At 42.1% G+C, this 18,538-nt stretch overlaps 1 protein-coding gene across 4 annotated transcripts in view; it reads left to right on the top strand.

Annotated features, from left to right (window-relative positions):
* Nucleotides 1-1,631: 1,631 nt before the first annotated feature.
* Nucleotides 1,632-18,538, top strand: part of LOC119976225 (hepatocyte cell adhesion molecule-like) — an 86,281-nt gene continuing 69,374 nt past the window's right edge. Inside the window, exons 1-2 of one of the 4 annotated variants that reach the window (XM_038816565.1) lie at nucleotides 1,632-1,719; nucleotides 16,632-16,852. The gene's annotated coding sequence lies outside the window, so the exon portion shown is untranslated. Of the gene's footprint in view, nucleotides 1,720-16,062; nucleotides 16,155-16,192; nucleotides 16,449-16,631; nucleotides 16,853-18,538 lie in introns of those variants that run through there. The other 3 variants (XM_038816564.1, XM_038816557.1, XM_038816562.1) reach the window with 3 other exon arrangements.

Here is an 18,538-nt window from a genome sequence, read left to right as displayed (position 1 = left end):
AATTCCTCACATTATAGACTATCTGCCGTCATCTTGTTTCCCACTCACTCAATATCTTTCTGCAACCTTTTGGTGTCTTACATTTCCATCTGGATTTGTATCATTAGAAAACATAGACACTTTACTCTCCGTCTCTTCATCTGCATCATAGGAACTAGAAAGGAAGTAGGCCATTCGGCCCTTCGAGACTGCTCCTCCATTCAAAATGGTCAAGGCTGATCCTCTATCCCAATGCCATATTCTTGCTTTCTCCCCATACCCCTTGATGCCATTAATATATTTTAAAAATCTATCCCTTTCTTGAATACATTCATTGACTTGGTCTCCACAACCCTGTGTGGTAGAGAATTCCACAAGTTCAGTACGCTTTGAGTGAAGAGAATTTACCTCATATGTCTTAACCGGTCAAGCCCATATCCTGAGACTGTGTCCCCGGTTCTCCATGCCCCAACCACGGGAAACATCTTCCTGGCTCTAGCCTGTTCAGCACTGTTAGAATTTTGTACCATTAATATGGATTGTCAAAGCTGAGGCCCCAGCACTGATCCTACCGCACTCCACTAGACAAAGCCTGCAAAACTTTTAAATGTCCTGTTTATGCCCACTCTTTGCTTCCTGTCTGTTAACCAATCCTCTATCCTTACTCATTTATTACCCCAAATTCCACTTGCCCTTATCATGCCTATTCACATTTTGTGTGCCACTTATCGAATGCCTTTTCGACATCCAGGGAAGCTATTTCTACTGGTTCGCCTTTATCTACCCTACTAGCTGCATCCTCCCAAACTCTAATAATTTACCAGACAGGGGTTTCCCTTTTGTAAAACTATGTGGACTTATTCTAATCATGCTATACTTTCCTAAGTGCATTATTAAGACTTCCTTAATAATAGATTCCAGCATTTTCCCAATGACTGATGTTTGCCTAAGTGACCTGTCGTTCCTGTATTCTTTCCGGTGCGTTACTGCACCCCAGCTAGTCTCGCACATTCTATTTTCAGTAAACCTGAGGTCATTGAAATCTCTGCTTCCCGTGTCCTAACTCACGGGTCCTCTTCATCCATCACCCCTGCACTGTTGACCTGCATTGGCTCACATCGAGCAATATCTTGATCTTAAAATTATCATCTTTCTTTTCAAATCCCTCCATGGCCTCTCTGCTACCTATCTCTGTAATCTCCTCTAGTGTGCAGCCCTGTGAGATATCTACGCTCCTCTAATTTTGGCTTCTTGAACATCATTGATTTTGATTGCTCCACCATTGATGGTTGTGCCTTCAGATGCCTCAGTCCTACACTCTGGAATTCCTTTTCTACACTTCTTCAGCTCTCGACCTCATTTTCTCCTTTGAAACACTTCTTAAAAACTATCTGTTGACCAAGCTTTCAGAAATTTGACCTATATATATCCTTATGTGATGTTAAGTAATGGGTTAAGAGACATTCCAATTAGTTGTCTCATTTATGATAAGTATCCAATAATTGACACTAATATGTAAAGGGGCTTCAGGTGGCCTTTGTGTCAGGTGATGTGATGTTAGAGTTTTGTGCATAGTCTGTTGAAATGAAATAAAAGTGTTGGTGAAAAGGAGCAGAACTTTTGACTCTTTATACAACAGCAGCTAAACGTCTAACATGTGACTTGGTGTTACATTTTGATTCCTAATGATCCTGTGATGCGGCTTGAGACATGTTATTATGTCAAAGGTGGTATGTAAATGTAAGTTGATGTTGTTGTGGTGGTTGTGGGCAAGAATCAGCTTGGGTTCCTCATGCTTCATTCAACACATCCCAGGTTCAGCCTGCCAAAAGGGAAACTCGAACTGTTGATTTTTTTCATACAAAAACATTGTCTAACATGTGGTAAAAAATCTCTCGGTCGGACAATGGAGGCAGGATCAATTAAATTAGAACAGTAGACTCTATGAAGGAAACAGGATTGACTAAATGGACAACTTCCTCATTCATGTTTATCGCTTGCATCTTTGGTACATTTATTTATGACACTTCAAATAGCAGAGGTACTAGTCCGATAACATTTCCTTTCTGCCAAACTAAACACAAGAATGTGATCTGACGGGGAAATTTGGAGGGTAAACTGACACGCCAGGGTTGAATGAATGCACTGGGAATTCAGCTATGCACGCTCCATGATTATTTCCCTGTTATTATGAAAAAGATCATTGTGAGTGAGATTGAATATCACATACAGATGTAAAGAAATATGGATTTAGAGGATTTTAGGGGTAACCTCAGTCCAAACTATTGAAAAGTTAGAGCCTTGACTGGAACATCTTGAACCATTATAATTGATGGCATGCTTTTGAATGCCAATGTACATCTATTTTGATTAGCTTTTAATAATAGGGCTTGGTAAACTACATTTTAATTCCTCAGCTTTAATATGCCATGGTTACATTCATTCCCCTAATAAATGTTGAGCTTGATTGCCGTCAGTGAGGCCATTCATTTCTGGGTCTGCACCTGTGTGATATATTTGGGGTTGTTGTTGTGTTGGTGCATAGTCACTTTAAGAGTTTAGTCACATAATAGTTTGTGACAACAGCAACTGCTTTACAGGCTTTGCCTCAGGTTAGATCAAGCCTCTGTACAGATAAAAATTATTTGGTCAGGTTGTGGGGCAGAGAAAAGAAAAGCCCACACCTAAAATTAAAACCGTCACCCCGGAGGAGTTCAGGCTGCAGAGCTCACCTCGTGCACAATTAAACTAGTGCGTGGAGGTAGAGTGAGACACAGAGATTTCTTGCATTGCAAGACAAGCTGCTACAATTACATTGCAATATAAACTGCAACATTTATATAAGGAAAGCTCCTGAAGGAGGGTTGCAAGCAATTCCCGGTATCAATGGCACAACAGTTTGACGCCATTGGTCCATTTGTAGAAGAATCCGAAAATTGGAATCCTATCCAGAAAGATTTCATTACTATATTTTAGCTAACAAGATTTCCAAGAATGTAGTAGTCCCTGCTTTCCTTAGCACCATTGGCAATAAAACTTTAAATCTACTCCGAAGTCTGGTCCAGCCCAGGAGTCCCGGGAGCAAAATATATGTAGAATTAACTAAGATACAGGAGGACTATTTTTCTCCCAAACCATTAATGATTGCAGTGCATTTTAGGTTTCACAGATGAAATCAACTAGAAGGAGGGAATATAGCATTTTGTTGCAACCTGAAGGTGACTCACAGGTAATTGTGAATTTGGTGACTCTCTAGATGATACGATTACAGACCGCCTGGTTCGTGGACCAAGGAACGGGGCCACACAGCAGATTTCTAACTGAATAAAATTTAAGTCTTTGAACAGCCTTAACAGCCTAAACAGCCTGAGAGAGTTGTTTTGATGGTGCTTGTTACTAAGGAATATTTTAAATAGCTATGTAGCCCAGAAGCCGCATTGAAATGCTTTCAGATGCATGGTCTTCGTGTCAGGAAAGATAAAGTATGACTTCTTTCAGACATCAATACAATATTTAGGTCATGTGATGGATACCAAGAGTTTGCACAAGTCACCTAACAACATGGCAGCTATCATGGAGGCCCCACGACCAATAAATGACACAGTTAAGATCATTACTCGGGTTAATTAACTATTATGCAAAATTTGTTTCAAATCTAATCACTCTGAACATAGAACATAGAACAGTACAGAACAGGCCCTTCGGCCCTCGATGTTGTGCCGAGCCATGATCACCCTACTCAAACCCACGTATCCACCCTATACCCGTAACACAACTCCCCCCCCCCCCCCCCCCCCCCCCTTAACCTTACTATTAGGACACTACGGGCAATTTAGCATGGCCAATCCACCTAACCCGCACATCTTTGGACTGTGGGAGGAAACCGGAGCACCCGGAGGAAACCCACGCACACACGGGGAGGACGTGCAGACTCCACACAGACAGTGACCCAGCCGGGAATCGAACCTGGGACCCTGGAGCTGTGAAGCATTTATGCTAACCACCATGCTACCGTGCTCCCTCCACCATGCTACCGTGCTCCTGCTTAAACCATTACATAGTTTATTGTGTAAAAACCCAGCATGGAAATGGATACCACAGTGCGAAAAGCATATCAGTCAGTTAAAGATGCATTGAAGAAATAGGAAGTATTGTTACATTTCAACCCAAAGTTATCATTACAACTTGTCTGTGATGTCTCGCTGTACAGAGTTGAGGCAGTGGTGTTACACATACTACCGACAGGGAAGAAAGACCATTAGCTTTGTGACATGTACCTTAACAAGTACTGATCCAAATTACACCCAGTTGGAGCAGGAGGCACTGAGTATTATTTTTAGTGGGATAACATTTCACCAATACCTCTATAGTTGTCACATCACATTGTTGATGGACCACAGGCCCTTAAAAACTATTTTTGGGCCACATGTGTGGAGTTAGCACTTTCTCCCATGTCTGCGTGGGTTTCCTCTGGGTGCTTTGGTTTTCTCCCACAATCCAAAGATGTACAGGTTAGATGGATTGGCCATGCTAAAATTTCCCCCTATGTCCAGGGATGTGCAGGTTTGGTGGGGTTTCGGGGATAAGGCTGGGAAGTGGGCCTAGGCAGCTTAGTCTTTCAGAGGGTCAATGCAGACCCGATGGGCTGAATGGCATCCTTCTGCACTGTAGGGATTATATGGTTCTATTAGGGTATCCCTTCAGTGACAGCAAGCAAATTTCAAAGATGGTCTTTAATATATCTGCACATTTTTATGAGGTCAGATACCATCAGTCAGAGAGCCATGCCAATGCTGATGCATTGTCACATTTGCCTTTGCCTGCTGGTCAGGTACCACCTAGTAGTGAGAGTATCTTCTAGTTTTTGCAGATAGAATTAGTCCCAAATCTGCAGCTCAGGTCCAATGACAGACCAGAAATGATCCTGCGATGGGGAAGGTACTGGAAATGATATTAAAGGGGAGCATAGTAGGAACTCATCCCGAACTAAAGCTATAAGTTTCCAAAAACCACGATTTGGCAGTACAGGGCTGATGCTTGTTGTTGGGGATGAGGGCAATAGTTCCTCCAAACTTGTGACAAACTTGGAACAGTTACATGAAGGAAATTCAGGTATAGTTTGAATGAAGGAGTTTGCAAGGAGTTGTTTCTGGTGGCTAGGAATTGATGCCCAGATTGCAGAATAAGCAGGTCTATGCCAATGATGTGTGCAGGTAAGGAATGCCTCGGGTTGCCTCCACTGCATCCGTGGGAGTGGCCTAAAATGCATTGGAAACATCTACACTGTAGCCACCTGGGGTGGCCACGACCCGATTTCAAAATGGGCACTTGCAAAGAGTACAGGGAAAATTGGATAGTGCTAGGAAAACAGGCAGGTGCAAGGTTTGCTTGTGGATTGGAACTTGCAGCTCCCAGACAGAACTGATACTACAAGCCATTAGCATAGTAATGAGCTATCTCCAGGGACAAAAGAGAAACATTTAAGTAATCGGTACCAGGGCAGACTACCCGGCGCCAGTGGAGACTAAAACAAAGGCAGGCCAACGGTTACCCAGTGATCGAGGAACAACCCCTTTATTGGAGAGAATCAATACAAATGATTGGGGCCAAGTTCAGGAACCACCCAGGCGCGAAACCCTTTAGGGTACAAAGAAGAGTCCCCAAAGTCAGATCGCTCTTCTTCTTCACCTTCACCTTGGCCTTGGCTCTCAGTGACGAGAGGCCCGCCAAGCACCAGCCAAGTAAGTCTAAGGTCAGCGCACGCTACGAGATAGGCGCTCCTCGCTACTATTCTATACCAGTTCGAAGCCAGCAGTATCAGAATCGGACAACGGCCATTGTTCCTCTGACTGAGTGGGCACCCGAAGCTAAGTATAGGCTATTAGTAGTAGTTGTAGTTTAGTGAGTAGAGTTTGTGCATGAGTAATAATTGACTGTGTGTGTAAATAAATGAGCATTGATTTCAAACTTACTAACTGGTGTATCGAGTCATTGATCAGTATTCGGTTTTGAACCTTGTGGTGGTATCAGAAAGATACCTGGCGACTCTTGAGCAAACGTAATTAAAACAGAGCAAATTAAGGAAAGCATAATGAGCAACAACACAATTACTTTGCAGGTCCATACAAACGGCACATGTTCATGGTTGTCATAGATGCACACTCCAAATGCCCTGAGGTGGTCCTAATGAAGTCAACAACTATGGAACAAACCATGCAAAAGCTTGATGAGATTTTTGCCTAATTTGGGAAACCAGAACAAATCATGAGTGATAACGGCCCACAATTCACTGCTCAGGGGTTTGAGAACCATCTAAAGATGAGTAATATCCAACTCATAAAATCAGCACATTACCACACATCCACGACTGGTTTTGCCGAAAGGTTTGTCCAGTTCTTGACGCATGCACTGAAATCCTCCAAGGACCAAGGTTCATTAAATTGCCAACTAAACAGTTTCTTGAGTAACTGTTTAGTTACTCAAGAAAGGTGAGGTATCACTACACCACACATGCAATTGCTCAGTTTCCCAGCTTTACTACGGCTGAAGAGGAAGCTGAGAATTGCATTTGATCTTTTTTTGCCGCAGGAGACGTCCAAGATAGTAGAATGCAATCAGCAGTCACAAATCCTAAGAAGAGAAGGTAATTCCTAAAGGCACTTCTTTCGATAAGGAGAGCAAGTGATGGCACGCATCTATACCATCAGCGAGAAGTGGGTCCCTGTGTAACTGTATTGGCTGAAATTGGCCCTGTCTCCTGTACAGTACAAACACAAGATGAGTTAGTGTGGAGGCGACATAAAAGCCAATTGTTATCTACATACATCAATGTGCTAGTACTGTGTGTGCCAGAACTACCTCTGGATGAACTGCCCTCCATAATATCAGACCGTGTGACTGCTACTTCTGGTCAATCAGCAGATACCAAAATTGCCAAAGAACCCCTTGCTGCTACTACTCTCCCTTCTACACAAGAAACTGTGAGGCCTTCCTGGGTAGTGGCATCCTCTGAAGACCCGGAGTGTACCTCTGAGGTCAAGAACAACTAAATCCTTAAAGTACACAGGCAATCAGTGCGGTGTAGATGCCCACTAGATTGTCTTTCCTATTAGCTGTATTATTATTGTGTAATTAATTTCCTGCTCTCATATATATATTTTGATGACCATATACAAGTACTATGGTTAATTGTTGTTCTGGGACCAAAGAAGGAAAGGAATGTTATATATGTGGGGTTGTTGTTGTGTGTTGAGTGATCACTTAATAGAACATAGAACATAGAACACTACAGCGCAGTACGGGCCCTTCGGCCCTCGATGTTGCGCCGACCCGTGAAACCATCTGAAGCCTATCTGATCTACACTATTCCACTTTCATCCATATGTCTATCCCGTGACCACTTAAATGCCCTTAAATTTGGTGAGTCTACTACTGTTGCAGGCAGGGCGTTCCACACCCCTACTACTCTCTGAGTAAAGAAACTGCCTCTGACATCTGTCCTATATCTACCATCCCTCAATTTAAAGCTATGTCCCCTCGTGTCGGTCATCACCATCCGAGGAAAAGACTCTCACTGTCCACCCTATCTAACACTGACTATCTTATATGTCTCTATTAAGTCACCTCTCAGCCTTCTCCTCTCTACCGAAAACAACCTCAAGCCGCTGAGCCTTTCCTCGTAAGACCTTCCCTCCATACCAGGCAACATCCTAGTAAATCTCCTCTGAACCCTTTCCATTAAACTCCATCTGCCACCTCTCAGCCCAGCTCTGCAGCTTATCTATGTCCCTCTGTAACCTATAACATCCTTCAGCACTATCCACAACTCCACCGACCTTTGTGTCATCTGCAAATTTACTAACCCAATCTTCTACACCCTCTTCCAGGTCATTTATAAAAATGACAAACAGCAGTGGCCCCAAAACAGATCCTTGCGGTACACCACTAGTAACTGAACTCCAGGATGAATATTTGCCATCAACCACCATCCTCTGTCTTCTTTCAGCTAGCCAATTACTGATCCAAACCACTAAATCACCTTCAATCCCATACTTCCGTATTTTCTGTAATAGCCTACCATGGGGAACCTTATCAAACGCCTTACTGAAATCCATATACACCACATCAACCGCTTTACCGTCATCCACCTGTTTGGTCACCTTCTCAAAAAACTCAATAAGGTTTGTGAGGCATGCCCTACCCTTCACAAAACCGTGTTGAGTATCGCTAATCAACTTGTTCTTTTCAAGATGATTATAAACCCTATCTCTTATAACCTTTTCAAACATTTTACCCACAACCGAAGTAAGGCTCACAGGTCTATAATTACCAGGGTTGTCTCTACTCCCTTTCTTGAACAAGGGGACAACATTTGCTATCCTCCAGTCTTCCGGAACTATTCCTGTCGACAAAGACGACATAATGATCAAGGACAAAGGCTCTGCAATCTCCTCCCTGGCTTCCCAGAGAATCCTAGGATAAATCCCATCTGGCCCAGGGGACTTATCTATTTTTACACTTTCCAAAATTGCTAACACCTCCTCCTTGTGAACCTCAATCCCATTTAGCCTGGGCGATTGTACCTGAGTATTCTCCTCGACAACATTGTCTTTCTCCAGTGTAAACACTGACGATAAATATCCAATTAACGCTTCCCCTATCTCCTCTGATTCCACACACAACTTTCCACTACTATCCTTGATTGGCCCTAATCTTATTCTAGTCATTCTTTTGTTCCTGATATACCTATAGAAAGCCTTAGGGTTTTCCTTGATCTTATCCGCCAACGACTTTTCGTGTCCTCTCCTCGCTCTTCTTAACTCTCCCTTTAGATCCTTCCTGGTTAACTTGTAACTCTCAAGTGCCCTAACTGAGCCTTCATGTCTCATCCTAACATAAGCCTTCTTCTTCCTCTTGACAAGTGCTTCAACCTCCTTAGTAAACCATGGTTCCCTTGCTCGACAACTTCCTCCCTGCCTGACAGGTACATACTTATCAAGGACCCGCAGTCGCTGTTCCTTGAAAAAGCTCCACATTTCCTTCCCCATCCTATACATCCTAAATCTTGCCGAATAGCATCATAATTGCCTTTCTCCCAGCTATAATTCTTGCCTTGCGGTATGTACCTATCCCTGCCCATCGCTAAAGTAAACATAACCGAATTGTGATCACTATCACCAAAGTGCTCACCTACATCTAAATCTAACACCTGGCCGGGTTCATTACCCAGTACCAAATCCAATGTGGCATCGCCCCTTGTTGGCCTGTCTACATACTGTGTCAGAAAACCCTCCTGCACACACTGCACAAAAACTGACCCATCTATAGTACTCGAACTATAGTATTACCAGTCAATATTTGGAAAATTAAAGTCCCCCATAACAACTACCCTGTTACTCTCGCTCCTGTCGAGAATCATCTTTGCTATCCTTTCCTCTCTGGAACATCTCTGGAACTATTCGGAGGTCTATAGACAACTCCCAACAGGGTGACCTCTCCTCTCCTGTTCCTAACCTCGGCCCATACTACCTCAGTAGACGAGTCCTCAAACGTCCTTTCTGCCGCCGTAATACTTTCCTTGATTAACAATGCCACACCCCCCCCTCTTTTACCATCTTCTATGTTCTTACAGAAACATCTAAATCCTGGAACCTGCAACAACCATTCCTGTCCCTGCTCTACCCATGTCTCCGAAATCGCCACAACTTAAAGATTTAGTCACATGATACTTTGTGACATCTGGGTCCTGCATCCTGGGTTTTGCCTCAGGCTCGATCAAGCCTTTGCACAGTTAACAGCTATTTAATAAACCTGCATTGGTATTTGTATTCAACCCCACGAGCTTCAACTTCATGTTCTTTTATCCTGAGAGTTCAGAACATCACAGTCTGCAGGATGGACTATTAAACAAGAGAAATAAAAGTTTTTGTTGAGACTGAAGACAGAGATAAGAAGGGCCAAGCACTGTCAGTGCCAGGACATATATGTATCAGTATTTTTATGGTTTATTTAGACCTACGGCATTGGCGTGGCTGCCAAGTAATTTCTGCATTGTAATGATACCTGAATTTCAAATAAATCTAGAGTCAAGGATTCATACTGAAACTTCTGAGTTATTATCAAGTATTTGATGATGGTTGGAGTCATACTTGGCACAAAGAAAAATGGCTGTGTTTGCTGGAGGTCAATCACCTCTGCTTCAGGACGTCACTGCACGGGTTCCTCAAGTTAGTGTCCTCGGCCCAACCATCTTCAGCTGCTTCATCAATGACCTTCCTTCCATTATAACATCAGATGTGGGGCTGCTCGAGGATGAATACACAAGGTTCAGCACTATTCGTAACTAACAGAAACCAAAGCAGTCCATGTCCAAATGCAGCAAGACCTGGACAATATCAAAGTTTTGGACTGACAATGGCAAGTAACAGGTGCCATACAAATGCCAGGCAATGCTCATTTCCAACAAGAGAGAATCTAACCATTGCCCCTTAACATTCATTATTGAATTCTCTGCTATCAACTTTCTCGGGGCAACCATTGACCAGCAACTTAAATGGTCCAGCTATATAAATATCATGGCTGCAAGATCAGCTCATGAGTTAAGAATCCTGTGGTGAGTAACGTCCTGACTCCCAATGGGCGGCTCGGTAGCACTGTTGCTTCACAGCGGCAGGGTCCCAGGTTCGATTCCCAGCTTGGGTCACTGTCTATGCAGAGTCTGCACGTTCTCCACGTGTCTGCGCGGGTTTCCTCTAGGTGCTCCGTTTCCTCCCACAAGTCCCAAAAGATGTGTTGTTAGATAATTTGGACATTCTGAATTCTCCCTCAGTGAACCCGAACACGCACCAGAGTGTGGTGACTAGGGGATTTTCACAGTCACTTAATTGCAGGGTTAATATAAGCCTCCTTGTCATACTAATAAAAGATTATTATTATTATCTACAAGGGACAAGTCAGGACTGGTAAGAGAGACAGATAATTCTATCAGTAATTCTGTTGCGTCTATGTTTTAATGCCAAATGAAAGCAGGCTGCTTGATCTTCATGGCTGACGTCTAAACCAACGAAGCTCAGTGCAAGTTTGAGGACCAGCACTTTATCTTTCAACTCGGTACTTGGCAATCTTCTGAGACTCAACACTGAGTTCAACAATTTTTGATCATTACATTTGCCCCCAGTTTGTTTCATGGCTTTTTGCTGGTTCAGTTTTATTCTCTTGTTAATCTCTTTACTTTGCATTTGGACAGCTGTTATCTTGACATTCATACCTAATTTAGACAAACCTTTTGTTTCTTTATATGTTCCACTGCCACTCCCTCTGTTTTTTTTGTATCTTTTATTATTTAATCAATCCTGCCCTCCACCCCTCACACACCTTTCCTCTGTTGTTCATCCCCCTCCCCTTTGCTCAAAACCTATCACTTTTTAGGTTTTCTCACTTCCGATGAAAGGTGACAGATCTAAAACTGTAACTCTGTTTCTCTCTCCACAGATATTACCTAACCTGTGGAATACTTCCAGCACTTTCTGTTTTTATTTCAGTTTCCAGCATCCGTAGTATTTTGTTTTTCCAATAGTGTGGATGGTGTTTTCTGTTTTCCCACAATATTAGCACAAGACGTCAGCACTCAATGTGTGCAGTACCCAAAATATGCAAAGAATAAGCTGGACACCAAGTCTGATTGAACATCAGAATATGTTTTAATGGAGGAGATCTCATGTCATTTGGTTTGAATGCGCTTTAATGCACCCAAAGTCCAAGTCATACTGTCAGGCTTGCAACAATACCTACGAAAACATCTCCATGATGGAGAATCATATCCAAATTATTGGATTTAAAATCCAGGAAGCAGTATGTTATCATGCATTCTTTCTGATTATACATTTCTTCAATTATACAATTATACAATTTATCTTCAAGATAGATCTACTTCATAACACAAAAAATAGTTGCAGAGAAAATAATGTGAGCCTGAGAAGCTATTTATTCTTTGTTCATAATAAACCCTGAAAATTCTTCAATCTAATTGATAGCCTTGGAGTTGATTTGGGGTCCATTTAGGAAAGCAGACTTTGTTGGTTTGGTTGAAAGGAAGAATCCTCTCAACCAAATCAGACCAGAATCCTCTACGAATATTCATGGAGCTGCGAATGTGGGCCAGTTATTCTGTGTCACACTGTAAGTGCATACTTTGTATTATTGTGTTTAAATGCATTCTTCTAATGCCTAATTTAGTGTAAATCAGATCAGTGTCTATTTCTTTGGCAATGTAATGTTAACTTGTTTAATCATTGTTATTGTTTCACATCACTTTCTGATGCCTAGCCTTCCCATTGCAACCTGTAGGCTTTTGAAACTTGTCACCACTTAATGATTTCTTCTTGATTGGCCTACTTCTTTCTCTGATTATAGATTATAGGAAATGTTTCTCTTTTCCTCAATGGAATGTTCTCCACTTCCCTGAATGAGAGAAAACTCAGACGCTCAACACCAAGCAATCCACCTGTTTGGCACCTTGTCATAGAATCATAGAATCCCTACAGTGCAGAAGGAGGCCATTCAGCCCATCGAGTCTGCACCAACCCTCTGAAGGAACAACCTACCTTAGCCTACTCCCCCGCCCTATCCCCGTAATCCCACCTATCCTGCACAGCCCTGAGGACTAAGGGACAATTTTTATCATGGCCAATCCACCTAACCTGCACATCTTTGGATTGTGCACCTCAATATTCACCCTCTTCACCACTGCTGCACAATGGCAGCAGTGTGCACCATATAAAAATTACCCTACACAACCTGCTAATGGGCCATCTGTCCTGGGGCTATGCCCCTTTATCTTTTCAGCTGACTGGAAAGTTTTGCATTTTGAACTGAGACAGAGCAAAGTGCTTTAAAATGTTTTAAGATCCAAAGCAATGGAGAAACCCTCCTGGTTGCAAGACAAGTGGCATCTCCGACATCATGAAAACACCCCGGAACACTCTGGACTTCACAGCTGGGAAAGATCAAAAGTGCCCAGATTCATGTTTCTTACTGAGATGGTGACAGTATCTGCAATTACCTACTTCACTATTATTGTGCATTCCATCATACACCTGACTTGTACCTTGTAGATGTTGGACAGGCTTTTGGGAAACAGAAGGTGGGTTATTTGCTGCGGACTTGCCAATCTCTGACCTACTCTTGAGTCACAGCATTTATGTTGCTGGGCCAGTTCAGTTTCCACCAATTGTGACCAGCAGGATGTTGATAGTGGGTGATTAAGTGGTGGTAACATTGTTGAATGTTATGGAGATGTAGATGGCATTTTCTTTCATTGGTGATGGTCATTGCCTGGCAATTGTAAATCATGAGTGTTGTTTAGATAGATCTTCATGACTACCAAGATACAAAAGCAAAAAAGAAATGCTAAATCATAATAGTGATATTCAAAAACAATATAGCTTGCTTTGGTAAATAAAGAGATTGTTTTCAGTGGCAGAAGGATCGGTACTAAGAGGGCTCAGATTTCAGGCAATTGACAAAAGAACCAGAGGCAAAGTTGAGGAGGCATTTTTTACCTCAGCCTGTTATGATCTTGAATGTGTAGCCTGTAAGGGAGGTGAAGGTAACTTTCAGAAAAGAATTGTATAAGTTTATGGTGAGGAAGAATTGCAGGGCCATAGGTAAACAGCTAAATGGACCTAAGTGAATATCTCTTTGAAAGAATTGACATAGATGTGATGGTTTCCCTTGTGTGCTGGGTCATTCCATGATTCTATGAGCAAACACTGGGTATATTAATAGTTTTATATTCATTATGAATTATTACACTCTTTAACTGACATCTCAGGAATTATAAATCACCAGTTCTCATTTTTACAAGTCATGTGGAAAATGTCATTTTTCACATGGTTTAGTTAAACACTGTGGTTGTATCTCATTCTTGTTTTTTTTATTCATGGGATGTGGGTATTGCTGGCTAGGCCAACATTTATTACCCATCCCTGACGGCATTTAAGAGTCAACTACGTTGCTGTGGATCTGGAGTCAACATGTAGGCCAGATCAGGTAAGGACAACAGATTGCCTTCCCTAAAGGACATTAGTGAACCAGACAGGTTTCTACGACAATCGTTTCATCCCATCTTTAGATTTTTAATTTCAGGTTTTTATTGAATTCAAATTTCACCATCTGCCAAAATAGGATTTGAACCCAGGTCCCCAAAGAATGATTTTGGTTCTCTGGATTGCTAGCCCAGTGACAATACCATTACGCCACCGCTTCTTCTGTACTTAAAAGGTAATGGCAAGGATTCTACCAGAAATGAACACATGCAGTTCTTGGTCACCAATAGCGTTGCAGTAAACAACAGCCATTTTTCATTTTTTAGCTTAATTTTAAGGTTCTTTTATTTTCCTCTTTTAACTTTAACCTTATTACACGTGATTTCCTTAATCAAGCGCAGCTCCTTTATCAGGTGAGTGTCGAGGTGAAAGCTCGTGATTCCAAATAAACCTGTTGGACTTTAACCGGTGTTGTAAGACCTTTTACTGTGCCAATTCCTCCACATCATTATATAGAAGTGTCAGACCCAAGAAATGGGGATTTGACAAGAGTGGTTTGAGGGGCTCAAATGTGTCAGTCTCTCTCCAAGGAATAAGGACAACCACTCCTAGGAGTTGTCTGCCTACACTCCGACATTGGACAATGGTTTGCCTGCACTGTGCATGGTGACATCCATTATTTTCAATTTTAACCAAAAAATACCTCAGAAATAATTACATAACTAACCTGAATTGATTGAAAATAAAATTAGTTAACAGTAGTTTTGCATGTTCTCAAAAGAACGCATTTAGACCGACCCAAATTTGTCTAAATCTGGACATTGTTTATAGCTTTGTGTGCAAAATAAACATGTCTAATTGTCTCATATTAGTGTGATGGAAAGCAAAAGACCCTCCCACACACACACTCTCCGTGGGCAGCACTGGTGGTCCTATTTTGTTAATGTATTTCCAAGAGCTGAATGGAAAAAGTGTAGGACAGTAAGTATACTTACACAATCAGATGGTGGCGTTATTCTACAGGAAGTGGCTGGAAACACACAATTTCTTAAATAAGAGCGGCTTTTGTTTTTGTTTTGAACAAAAGATGCTGGGTGCTTATCCTTTGTAGTCCAGTGCAGCAGGAATTGGTGTTCGCACTTTGTAAACATCAAATCAGCCCACACGCCAGCGAAATGTGGCAAATGAAGAGATGAAAGATAGAAATCTCGATTCGCCCACACAAGTGTAGAAAGTTTGTAGATGCACAGCAACACGGCAGTGGGTGAGATGGCATTTTTAACATTAAGATTTTCACATTGCATTCTGTTGACCTGTCGATCAAAATAATTGTTTTGTATAATTACACATTTCAAATTATTTGGCAAGTTGATACAATATCCAAAGGAAGGTCAGGAAACGGATGATAATCACAATTCTGAACTTTTTTTTCTGGTTAATTATATGGTTGTTACTAACAATCAGTAAATGATTTATAGGACCCCTGGGAGAAATAGAATAAGAACCTCTCTGCCCTACTTCTGAGATCATCCTGGGGTGATTCGGACCCTGTTTTTAAAAAATTCCTTTTTACTGGTTGTGGGCTTCGCTGGCTAAGCCAGCATATGTTGCCCATCCCTATTTATCCTTGAGAAGGTGCTGGGGAACTGCCTTCTTCTACCGCTGCAGCCCTTATGGTGTAAGTAAACCCACTGTGCTGTTAGCGAGGGAGTTGCAGGATTGTGACCCAGAATGTAATGGTACCAACCTGACATACACAGCCAGGCTGACAATTAACTGGTCTTTGGAAGAGATTAAACAGACAGGGGAAAAAATTAATATAAAAACAATTTCAGCTCGGCCAAGTGATTTAAAGTGTCAAGAATGTGTATATGCTCGTCATTGAACACAGCTCCACACCCACACGTATATCTGAATTCACGAGGTGTCCCTTTCTAAATTTCACATCCTAGATTTCCAATGTCCACAGCTCAGAATCACTTGCAGGCCAGCGTGTCTGTGAGTGGACAGAGTTGACCCCCACGCCACTCAGCCAGAGCTGTTCTTGTTGGTGGCCCCGGGTTCAGGACGTTGCTCAGAGATTGAGAGGAGCCGCTTGGGAGAAAGACGCTGCGAGTCGGGGAGGAGTGAGTGAGTCTCAGAGACGGAGACTGAGAGACTCGCTGCTGGACACATGGTCCAGAGACAGTGAGGGGGAGAGGGGGAGACGGAGGGATAGGTCATCACCAACTCCCTGACTAGAAACCGCGTCCTTTTTTCAGAGTGAAGGCAGGAAAAAAAGAGCTGGAGGAAAGATTTGACCCAGAATTTCCCACAAGATAAACGAGTTTCCGGAGTTAGTAAAGAGCGGGAACAAAATTAAAACAGTTTGGAAACCTCCCGTATACACTCAGATTGAAGTGAAATTCATTCACCGATTTCCCGGTAATGATTTTTCAAATTACTTTTACTGTTAAAGTTAACCGGGTGTGAAGTGTGGGTGGTGAAGTGGGTCTAGCTTCAAATCTGGGTGAACCGTTAAAGAATTGAAGTGGAGCAAAAACAAATACAGCAGATGCTGGAAATCTGAAATACAAACCGTGACTTTAACCCTTTCTCTCTCCACAGATGCTGCCCGACCTGCTGAGGATTTCCAGCATCCTCTGTTATTCTTTAAGGAATTAATTTGTTCTGATGTCGCTCAGCAGATTATTGTCGCGTTGCCTGTAATGACTCTGGGATTTATAGAGACTCAGCCAGAGTTTGCACCGTGATTACAGCCCAGTCTTTATTTGCTGCAAACTCTTGGTTATTATGAGAAGGGAATTTTAGACAGTGTCTATCTCCAGGTAAGTGATCACTGGGGATCACTCGAAATGTATTTAGGGGATTGCCGGCGCGGTTCTCTCTATTGCTGCTAAAGGATAAATGAGATATTTATATGTGTCAATCTAAAATTGATTTAATGTGAAACTGCACTTGGTAAATTCAAGCAGGTTTTAAATGTGAACTGAAAATTAAACTGCAATATTAATTAAAATTAAAAAGGAATATGGAAAGATCCCTATGTTTAAGTACGCCTTTTGCTATGGACCTGTTTGGCACCTTATGATGCTCGCTTCCAGCAGAGGGTTTGCGAGATGTCCCGGGTTCAAATCCCAGGGCAGGACCGGTGCCAAGACGATGGGCCGAATGGACTCTTCCAGTGCCGAAGCAATCCTGCTGCGACTGGGTTGAATTCTCCCCGTTTATTTTATAAAGGGAAGTTACAAAAACGGGTTATGGCTTTATTTTATCCTAAATTCTGAACTTTTAACAAACTACTGAAATTGAAATGTATTTTTGTAAGTTGCAATTCGCGGTGAGGGCAATTTCTGACTTCACCTCATTATAACTGGCCGTCCATATTCGCCGTTCGGGGTAAATGCACCCTGTTTTAAGTAAATCCTGTTTTGATTTGGAATTTATATTTTTTAATGGGACGATTTCCTTCAGTGAATGAACATTTCGGCCGTGTACTGACAACGGCAACCTCCTTATAATCACCTTTAGAGCTTCATTCCATTTCGTCCACGAACACATATCTTTGCCTGATGGATTCTAGTTGAAATTTTCTCGGCATCTTCCATTGTCCTTGTCAATATTCACTTCTGCCTGAAGTTTCTGAACTTCGCTAAATGCCACAACTTCTTTCATGTCAAAAAGGACAATTCTTGTTTTCTAACTGACTGCATTTTTGTTGTCCGGCTATTTGTCAAAGCCGACCCTGTAAACACTTAAAAGTTCAGATCGTAAAACTAATGAGTTTTTAAAAATCGGGTGAAACGGGAGACAGTTTGCTCCACCTCGCTTTCTCTCTCCTGCACACATCTGGAATATTAGTAGGTTAAGGATATAAACGCCTTTCTTAAAGTGCTTGATTATTGGGAGTTGGATTACTAATGCTGAATGGGGATTCCGGGCATAATATAGACATTGATAATTAAATATACTCCTGCACACACCGCCCTGTTAGAATCAGGAGAATGAATGACCTGTAGAATGTAACTGGATCCTGGGTGGATTTCTATACTGTGAGATTGATCTCCCGGTATTTCTCCCTATATTTCTGTGACTGGTAATTAAAATGTATAATTTGTGACAAGATTTTTTATAATGAGATATTTCTTTGCCCTGTTAATGACTGGGTTAAAAACATAAGTATATAATAAAAATAAGAACAGGTGTAGACTTATCAACTTCTCATGCCTGCTCCATTGTTCACTAAGGTCCTGGCTGATCTGAGTGTAATCTTAGCTCCACTTTCCTGCCTACCTCCAAAACCCTTGACTCCCTTCTGGGTCAGCAATGTCCAACTCAACATTCAACATATTCAGTCACCCAGCCTGGGGAAGAAAATTGCAAACCTTCGGAGAGAGGAAATTCTTCCTCATCTCCATCGTGGATGGGAGACACCTTATTTTGAAACTTAGGCAAACATCCTCTCATTGAATCATAGTCTTTACAGTGCAGATGGAGGCAATTTGGCCCATCGA

The sequence above is a fragment of the Scyliorhinus canicula genome, chromosome 13 (genome assembly GCF_902713615.1).
Source record: "Scyliorhinus canicula chromosome 13, sScyCan1.1, whole genome shotgun sequence".
Taxonomy (NCBI): Eukaryota; Metazoa; Chordata; class Chondrichthyes; order Carcharhiniformes; family Scyliorhinidae; genus Scyliorhinus; species Scyliorhinus canicula.
This window is presented reverse-complemented; position numbering and strand designations above follow the sequence as displayed.